Source organism: Rattus rattus, chromosome 2, assembly GCF_011064425.1.
Source record: "Rattus rattus isolate New Zealand chromosome 2, Rrattus_CSIRO_v1, whole genome shotgun sequence".
Taxonomy (NCBI): Eukaryota; Metazoa; Chordata; class Mammalia; order Rodentia; family Muridae; genus Rattus; species Rattus rattus.
In genome coordinates this window covers 88,880,320-88,890,780 of record NC_046155.1, presented here as the reverse complement: position 1 = coordinate 88,890,780, position 10,461 = coordinate 88,880,320, and the positions used below count along the sequence as shown (strand labels likewise).

At 44.3% G+C, this 10,461-nt stretch overlaps 1 non-coding gene across 1 annotated transcript; it reads right to left on the bottom strand.

Moving 5' to 3' along the window:
- Positions 1-8,346: 8,346 nt before the first annotated feature.
- LOC116895030 lies at positions 8,347-8,477 on the bottom strand. Its single transcript, XR_004387216.1, has one exon. It is a non-coding gene; the product is annotated as a small nucleolar RNA SNORA17 (small nucleolar RNA).
- Positions 8,478-10,461: the final 1,984 nt, after the last annotated feature.

Below are 10,461 nucleotides of genomic sequence, written 5' to 3'. Positions count from 1 at the left end.
ACACCAGAGAACAGCCTCAGATGTTAGTCCTCAAATGCTGTCTACCTTTTCCTCTACACAGGATTTCCTACTCTGCCTGGAACTCAACAATTAGGCTAAACTAGATAGACAGGGAGCCCCAAGGACCCACCTCTCCCTACCTCTCCTGAACGTTACAGATGCACTCTATGGAGCCTGACTTTATAAAAATTTCATTTATTTATTTATCCATCTATTGATACATTAACCTCTGTGTGTGTGTGTGTGTGTGTGTGTGTGTGTGTGTGTGTGTGTGTGTATACAAGTGTAGGGTTGGAAGAGGCACATGAATGCCACTGAACTGTAATGGAAGTCAAAAGGACAACTTGGAGTCGGTTCTCTCCTTCTACCATGGATAGAACCGAGGATGTCGGGCACGGCAGCAAGGACCTTTAACTACTAAGCCAGCCCTACAGCTGGCTTTTCTTTTCTTCTTTAAACATGGTTTCTGTGGGTTGAACTCTGGTTATACTGATCAAGTCATCTCCCAACCCCACAATGTCACCATTTCTGTATTATTATTTGATAAGCTTTGCACTGTTGAAACAGGTAGTATTGAGAGGTGATCGGAGCAGTCCTGGAATGCAGTAATGAAGTGTTTAGAGAAAACACCCAGAATTCGCCCAATCAGATCTACATCTTCTGCGTGCAAGCAGTTATCATTCCAGAGTTGCAACCAGTGCTGGTTTAAAGAGCCTATTCCATTTCCTTGGTTTGCCATTCTTCTGTAAATTAGAATAATCCAAGGGTCTCACTCTGTAGCTCTAGCTGGCCTCAGAATTGCCCTGTAGACCAGGGTGACCTTGAAACTCATGGAGATCTACCCGCCTCTGCCTTCCAAGTGCTGGGATAAAAGGCATGTGCATCACACCGAGCTAATCTAATTTAAAGTCCTGAGAAATCAGAATAGATATTTCTCCAAGAAGAAATGCAAGCAGCATTTGAAAGTAGTCTATGAAAGCATCAGAGAAATGTTAATCAAAACTGCCATCTATTATGACCTCACACTTGTTAGGGTCCTATCAAGAAGATAGGAGATAGATGTTGTTGAGGGTGTGGATAAAAGGAAAACCCTTACACACAGCCATTATAAAAACACTGTGAAAGGTCCCTTAAAAATGAAAAGTTGGGTCTGGAGAGACGATTCAGCAGCTAAGAGTGCATAATGCTGTTGCAGAAGACCTGGGTTTGGTTCCCAGCACATACCAAACAGTTCACAGCTCTGCAATTCCCTCTTCTGGCTTCTGTAGACATTGCATGCCCATGATACACATACAGATAAACAGGCACACAGACACATAATTAATTTGTAAATTAAAATTAGAACTGCATATGATCCAGCAACCCCACTTCTGGGCATATATATAACAAGACCATTAAAGAGGCAACTGTGTGTCCATTGTAATACTAGACACCATGGCTGAGGCAGGGGAACCCCCTAAGTGTCCACCAAGGGATATATAGAGAAAAGTGAATAATAGATAGTTACAGAGAGAGAGAGAGAGAGAGAGAGAGAGAGAGAGAGAGAGAGAGAGAGAGAGAGAAACTGCACGAATTGTGATAATGTAGAAGACACCGGGGACAGTATGCTAAATGAATTAAGCCAGACACAGAGAGAAAAAGCAGTATGAGTCCACATATGCACGAGGTCTACTTCCTAGAAACAGCAAGTGGAATGGAAGTTAACCGGGTTGCCAGGCACTCATGCAAATGAAGATGTTGGTCAAAGGACATATCTTTCCTTATAAAGAAGCATGTTCTAGGTGTCTGGTGTTCAGCTTGACACCTATAGTCAGTAATGCTAAGTAAGTAAGTAATAGTAAGGCCTAGAAAGAAATCATAAGTGAAGGCCAGAGAGTTGGCTCCACGGTTTAGAGCACTCACAGCTCCTACAGAAGACCCAAGTTGTTTTTCTAGCACCCACATCAAGAGGCTCACAACTAGCCCTAAGGAATCTGATGCCCTTTTCTGGCCTTTGAGAGCACATACATTAACATGAACATGCAGACACGTGATCAAAAAATAAAATAATATATCAGGTCTGGTGTCCGGCGCCTTTAAATCCCAGCATTGAAAAAGCAGGCAGAGGCAAGGCAGAGCTCTGAGTTCAAGGCCAGCCTGGTCTGCAAACCAAAGAGTTCCAGGATAATCAAGGCTACACAGAGAAACCTTGTCTCAAAAGAACAATAAATAAATAATAAAGTAATGAATATTTACTTATATCCAATCACTGCATTGAATATCTAAATTACACACAATGTTGTCCGTTATACCCACCAACAAATCACAGAAAAGAAAAACAATAAGCAGCCAACGTCAGTACAGACCAATCTTGAAGAAAGCTCGATCCTGGCTTCACTGCTTGCCTCTGAGTCGGGGGCTAGCAGCAGAAGGAAAAGAGGAGAGAAGACTTTATTTTCTTCATATGATATTTTAGCACTCTCAATCCAGTACTGGACATCATTTATACGCACTATGAAATCATGGGTTTTTCAGGAAGTTCATTCAGAATTTGTTCCAGCAAAGAGAAATGGTGGCACTGTCTGCACAGTTGAAACAGTCACGGAGCAGCCCCCTCTGTTGACCTCTCGGTTAAGGCTACTCATATGTATTGTCCGATTGTATTTCCCTCAAAACAATCCTGTGACTCAGAAGTGTCTAGGAAAGTTTCCTGATATAATCCAGCCCCCCACCACACTGGGATCACACCCAGGCCAGGTTAATTTTCATGGACCCTCAGTAAAACTCATCTCCAGTGTGTGGCCAGAGGGTAGGGACTGGAGAGAGGCATTGAAACTGTGAAAGAAGCTGGTGGCAGAGAAAGACTGTAATCCTTTCCCGCCTGGGCTTCACAACAAATGGAGCATGCTATAGAAGTGGAGGAAGGGGGGACACTAGGTCAATGTGTGCGACTTGTGGGCCTAGTGCACTGGGAGCGTTTCCCTGCAGTTTGATAGACCACAATCATTCTTGAGAATGTTTTCCCTTTCTTGGCAACCTGCCCTATTTCTATTTCCAATGACGTTTTCGTAGTTACAGAGTTTGCCATGTCTCCTAGTTAACCTTAACTATCAACTTGACACATCCTAGAGTCACCTGAGAAAGAAGTCTCAACGGAGGGATTTCCTAGATCAGATTGGCCTGGGGAGATTAACTTAATTGTTAATTGATGTGGACAGGTCCAGCCCACTGTGGGCGGCACCATTCCCTAGGCTGAGCTATATAAGAAAACTAGCTGAAGCATAGGCCTACCTGTGAGCCACCAGCAAGCAACATGATCCACGGTTCCTGCCTTGAGCTTCTGCCCGGACGTCCCTCAATGACAGACCTGGAAGTGTAAGCCAAATTGTAACCCTTTTCTTTTCTAAATTTGTTTTGGTTAGAGTGTTCTGTCACAGACCAGACAGGAAACTAGAGAACTGTGGGACACAAGAACCTGGGTACTCCAACTGGTGCCTTCCAGGTCCACAGTGATGACAGTTCTGTTTCCAGGTTCTATCAGAGTGCTTGGCTCACAGAAGGTGTCTAATAGATGCTAGATGAATGATACAAACCCTCTTGGGATGACCTTCTGTCTCCAGAGTTCAGCAGCGTGCTCAGTACACAGGAAGTGCCTCATACATGTTGCACAAACGATAAACAAAAGCAGCCCAATGAGTGCAAAGCAAATTCCCCGACAGGGATAGGACAGGCACTCCAGTGTCTTGGAGCGAGCCAACAACCAGTGGTTGGTTGGACTGTTGGATGGCAGCGGTTGTCATTTAGATGGCTATATTTTGGTGTGTTTGCTTAAAAAAAAAAAAAGTCACACTGCTTTAGTCACACCTCTCAAAGCCTCATGACTTGAAAATGCCTTTCGGGTGGAGGACAGTTTCATAACAAACCAAGGAATGTGGTTTCCATTGGGCTACCCTTAAAAAACAGTTGTTTTCCAGATGGGTCTGTGAATACATAAATATCTCTCCCCTGTTTTACCTTCAGTTGTCAGGAAAGTACTACACAGAGCTAGGGCCCAAATCGTTAAGCAGCCAGCCAACTTGGCCTCCTCTTGGCCTCCTCTTGGCCTCTCCTGCCTCCCAGAAGAATGGTATGCACATGAGGCGCCTGGCAGGCCGCCACATTCCTATGGGAACCTTGCAGCAGGGAGAGCCTTGGGGCATTAAGAAGCAAATGTGTGGGAGTTGTGGGGCTCACTGCAAGTGACCCAAGGCCCTGGAAAAATATGTGGAGTGTCTCTGACCCAGAGCACCAGCCCTGTCTCTGTCCTTGCTCAAATCCAGGCCTGAGTAGGAGCTTACACTGTCCCAGTGTTTCCTCCAGCTGGGAATATAATAGAAACTCAACAAAGGAAGGCTGAACTGAACAGTAACCGCTCTCCTTAGTTCTCTGAAGGGAAGAACCACACTGTCAGGGGCTTTGGGGTTTTTTTTTGGGGGGGGATTGGGGTGGCAAGGGTGTTGTTTTGTTTTGTTTTTTAATCTTTTCTTCATTAACCATTTTGATTGATTTCTATTTAAGATTCATTTTATTTTTTATTTATATGTATGCATCTGTGTCTGTATGGGGAATATGTGTGCACAGTGCCCTCCACTAGCCCCACAGCAAAACAGTTGTGCAACCCCAAGCCACTGTCTGCCTCAGTTTCCTCATTTGTAATATGGGGGTGATGATGATCCATGCATCTTACAAGGAGGTCGAGGGGTGAGAGGAATTAATGATTGCAAAACTACTTCACACTTTCTGAAACGGAACCCTTGGAAGCGATTGCTGGAACAAATGAAACAGTTGAGTCGGTAAGCCTTTCCTGAGTCTTCACTAATCTCCCCATGACGTCTTTTCTACTCCTGCATAAAAGCTAGCTTGGTTCGGGTGAAAACGTGCTTGGCTTAAACCAGGCTCAGAAGGTGCCGCTCCCCTCCCCCACTCGTTCTCCACACAGCGCTGTAGAGTCCCACAAGCTGATTATGTCACAGAAATGATGCTCACTGAAGGAACTGCTGTATCAGTAAAGGAATCTCCAAGCTGGAGAGATGGCTCCGTCACTAGGAGCACTTGCTGCTGTTAGAGGTGACCCAAAACCTAAGTTCTGTTCCCAGCACCCAAGTCAGGCAAGTGGAAACTGCCTAGAACTCCAGCACCAAGGGATCTGCCCTCTCCTGAGCTCTGTGGGCACCTGCACTCATAGGCAGCCCAGGCACACCCATGCACAAATAATTTAAAAATAATTTTTAAAAATAAATCTAAAAGTAAAAGAATTTTCAAGGCATACGTGAGGAAAACTTCTGATTCTGCAGAATCTGGAAGATCTGCCTAAAAGAAAAGACAGACCACATTCACTGAAGAGTCAATAGCAAATAGGCATTTTTCCTTGGTTTAATAAGTAAATATACCTATGTGTATATTATAAATGTACACATAGAGTACACATGTAAGCTTGTCAGAACTGGACAGTGTGATTCTGAAGTTTATATGGATGAGAAAACAAAAAAATTTGAAGAAAACTTAAATGTAGAAGAAACTAAAAGAATTTTGTTTTTCTTTTTTAAAAAAGGCCATTTTGAACATGGTGTTGCATGCCTTTAAATCCCAGCACTCAGGATGCAGAGGCAGGTGGATCTCTGAGAGTTTAAAGGCAGCGACTGGTCTACAGAATAAGTTTCAGGACAGTCAGAGCTATTTAGAAAGACCTTGAGGGGTTGGGGATTTAGCTCAGTGGTAGAGTGCTTGCCTAGCAAGCACAAGGCCCTGGGTTTGGTCCCCAGCTCCGGAAAAAAAAAAAAAAGAAAAGAAAAGAAAAGAAAGGGACCCTAGAAAGACCCTGCCTCAAAAATAAATAAATAAATAAATAAATAAATAAATAAATATAAAGTTAAAAGGTCCTAGATTAGCTATGTAGCTGAGAATCATCTTAAACTTCTGGTCCTCGGGCTGGGGATTTGGCTCAGTGGTTAGAGCGCTTACCTAGGAAGCGCAAGGCCCTGGGTTCGGTCCCCAGCTCCGAAAAAAAGAACCAAAAAAAAAAAAAAAAAAAACTTCTGGTCCTCCTGCTTTGGCCCCCTGAATGCTGAGATTACAGATGAGCAGTCTCACGCTGGCTCGCACAGTGCCAGAAATCAACCCAGGGCTTCACAATGCTAAGCAAGCGCTCTACCTATTGAACCACACTGCCGGCCCAGTTTAGCAGGTGAGGTCTTTCATAAAACCCCAGGAATGAAGCACTGTAGCCTTGGTGCAGGAACTCCCTGACTTACCTGTGCTACAGAATAAGGCAGAACCTTCAGTGACAAAGGGACATCCAGATCAAGTGGGAAAGAGGGGCTACATAAGCGATTGTATCAGGACATCTTTAAGGGGAAAATTCAGTTATCTATTATCTATACTGTTGAACCTTCATGTCCATGAACATAGTCTGTCTATCCTCTCAGGCAAACCTATTTCAAGGAACATTCAGAAAGCTTCTGCTTTCTTTCCTCCTCTCTTTTCTTCTTTCCTTCTTTGCTTCTTTCTTTCTCTCTTTCCTTCTTTCCTTCTTTATTTGTTTCTTCTTTCTTTCTCCTTTGTGTGTGTGTGTATGTGTGTGCGCGCACATTGTGAACTCCTTTTGTGGTAATGTAACTACTGTAATTACTATTTTTCCTTTTTTATAAAGGTATACTTATTTTTATGTATGTGTCTGTTTGCCTGTCTGTCTAAGTATGTGGAGCACGTGGGTGCAGTGCCTGAGGAGGCCAGAAGATGGCGTCAGATCTCATGGAACTGGAACTATATACAATTATGAGGTGCCTCATGGGTGCTGGAAACCAAAATTAGGACCTCTGCAAGAACATTAAGTGCTCTTTACTGCTGAGCCATCTCTCCAGTCCCAGTTACTGCCACACCTCCCAGGATTCCCTACAGGGCTGTATAGGGAATGAGGGAAGGGGTTATAACAGTGATAGACCCCAAATACAGAACTCTTTAGTACAGCGTGCCACTGCTAGGCCAGTGTGAAGCTATTTTTATGTCAGTTTCAGCTGAAAGGCACCTTAGTTACCATACACTGTTAGTGATTAATATTAAACTGAGGGCCAGTGGCACTGTAGCTCACATCTGAACAAAGCCTACGATGACGGCTGATCGTGGCTGTCAACTTCCATACCTCGGAAGAGGAGACCTCATGCCTCCATGAGACCGGCATTTGGGCATGACCATGGAACAGTTTCTTGATTATTAATTAATATAAAAGAGCCCATCCCACTGGGAGGTATGCCTGGGTTGTATAAGAAAGGTAGCTGAATGTGATCTGGGGAGTAAGCCAGTAAGCAGTTTCTCTATGGTTTCTGCTAAGTTTCTGCACCAAGATTCCACCTTTAGTTCCTGCCTTGGTTTTCCCTTAATGAGGACTGTAATCTGTAAGGTAATAAACACTCTTTCTTCCCAAGTTGCTTTTGTTTATCCCGGCAGTAGAAAGCAAACTAGAAACTTGAACAACTGACCACCTAGCGTGTTTTCCTGTAAGGAGCAGTCTATGACTCCTTACAGCTGGGGCAATGACAATGCTTCAGTGCGGTGCCTGAGCACCAACAAATAGCGTGATGTGATGCTAACTAGACACTTGTTTCACGGTCCTGAGGCTAAAACAAGGAGGCAGAGGCTGACCTCATTGCATGCTGGGATGTTGACTGGCTCGATCCTTTGTGGGCAGCACAGCTGTTATGATTCCGTGTGTGCAACTGCCACGTCATTCATGCCCAGAAGACGCTTCTTTGGAGCTGTCCTCCCTGGCCCCGGACTCTTACTTTTTTTCTATGGCACACATCAGGTAGATCGAGCCACTCGGTGAACATCCAAGAGTGGCTGTACACACACCATCAGCGTAGAGCCGATGGTAGTGAAGTCTAACAGGTAGGGCTGGGGGAGATAGCTCAGCAGGTAAAGCGTTTGTACAGATCCAAGTTCAGGTCCCTAGCACTTTGCTTGTAAATGTTCGTTTCGATGACTCCATGGTTAATACAAGGCCTCTGGCTTCTGCCACTGTATCTGACACCACTGAACTGGATTGCCGGTATCCTAACAACGGAGATTGGAATCACCCCAAAAACTACTTCTAAACAGGTTCACATCTCCATTGTCCTATTACCCATCTTTTCTCCCCTACCTCTGGACAGTGGGCTGGGGGGGGGGGGTCAAAGCATTTGAGAACCCTCATTAAATTAAGTTTTGAAAAATCTAAGCCTACAATTCCAGGCAGGAATTCTCCAGGCTCCAGCTTGTTCCCCGTCCTGGGAACTTGTTAGGGGCCAGCCTGGCACTGGACTGATGGTCATCTTTGGCTTGCTTTTTTCAGGGAATATTAGGCTACCGATCATTCAGATGTTCATAGGTCAGAGCACCAAGCATAGATATAACCTCTGCTCTCTGCCACCTACTGGTACACATGTGACACCAGAAGCCACACCTTCAATGCCTCTAGGGGCAGGTGAGAAAGACTCTTAATTTTACTTATTTGTTTGTTTGTTTGTTTGTACATTTATTATTTATTTATTTTGGTTCTTCAAGACATGGTTTCTCTGTGTAGGTTCTGTGTCCTAGAACTCCATCTGTAGACCAGGCTGGTCTTGAACTCACAGAGATTCGATTGCCTGCCGATCCCAGATAAATACACAGATAAATACGCATGCGTGCACTCACACTTGCATACACACACAGGCAAACATGTGGGCATGCATGCACACCACACAGAAGGCACATGCAAAAATATAAACTTATGAATATGAAATACGTGACTAAAGAGGATAAATTACAGTTAGGGCCATACGTCACTTTGCATCTCAGAGTGGATTCTAGAAGACTGGATCTGTAAATATAGAACAAAATAATAAAAAAGTAGCAGAGGAAAAAATGGAGATGTTTTTTATGATCTTAAAATGAAGGAGACTTTTAATTTTAAGAGATCTAAAAGTTACAAACAAATATGGTAAGTCCGACTTCTGTGAAACTGAATACTTGAGGCAAACAAAAAAAAAAAACAACCCTATTATAGCTGAAGTCAAATTTAATTTATCAAGTTGTCAAAATAACAGAAGATAATGAAAAATAAGGAAAATGTTTCCAACTTATTTGAGAGCAGAAGGATAATGTCCTTCAATATAAAATGTCTTGTGGGCTGGGAGACGGCTCAGCTGTCCTTTGGTTCTTATACCCACATCGGGTAGCTCTCAACCATCTGTAACGCCAGCTTCAAGGGTTCTGAAACCTCTGGCCTCTACACACACTTGCATTTATATGCACATACCAACATATAGTCAGACACATATACACACTTAAGATAATAGAAATACATATTTAAAAACTCAACCTCGTCTTGGTCATTCTCCCAGCCCTAAAAACTGTTAAGAAAGAAGTCAAGGATGCATAGAAAGTCAATGGGCTAGGATTACTGCCTTAGTAGAAGTTCCCTAGCCAATACCACACTATTTACTCTCTACTGACTTCAGCTTTCAGTGATGGGCTCTCTCTCTCTCATTCTCCTGTCCTGCAGTTCTAAAGGCTGGGGGGATGGTCCCCTGGTTAAAAGTATTGGCTACTCTTGCAGAGAACCTAGGTCCAAAGCCAGCACCCATGCCGAGGTTCATAACTGTAACTCCAGGTCCAGAAGAACTGATGCCTCTCCTGACCTCTGTGGGCTCCTGCATACACACAGCACACATGTATGCACCACCACCACCCCCACACACATACATGCACATAAAATAAATATTTTTCTTCAAAAGGAGTTGCTCTATAGATCCAAACTGTGCCTAGAAGTCACATGCATGCAAAGAATGCCTTTGAATGTAGATCCATTCATGTGGTTGTGGCCTTTCATTATGGGATAGGTTCAAAAGCAGGGTTGGCACACTAAGGCCAAATCTGCTCCACCGATAAAATTTGGTAGGAACCCAGCCCCATCAACGCCTCCACGTTTGCTTAGGGTCACTTCCATGAGCAAAGACCGCGGGGGACGCAAAGCCAAAGATGCTATCTAGAAAAATTGCTGAATTCTGCTCGGAGAATCCCAGCCAGGCGCTGCCTCTAAGCCATGGAGCCTTTTGTACCTGATAGTAGGGGGCAGGAGTCACCAATTTCCTCCCCAGATGAGAGAAATAACATCCAGAGACAATGTAGGCTGGAATGTGGCTCAGTTGACAGACCGTTTGCCTAACAAAGGCAAAGCCTAGGTTCAGTTCCCCAGGACTATATAAACTGAACTTTGTGGTGGATGACAGTAATCCCAGCGGGAAGCAGGAAGGGAGGCCGGAGGATGAGAGGCAGGAGGATCAGCAGCTCCCGGTTATCCTCAGTTATACAGTGAGTTTGAGAACAAACTAAGCTACCTGAGACTGCATCCCCTGAGAGGGGGGGAGGAAGAAAGGAGAGAAGGGAAGGGAAAGGAAGGGAGAGGGAGGTGCGGGGGAGGGGGGA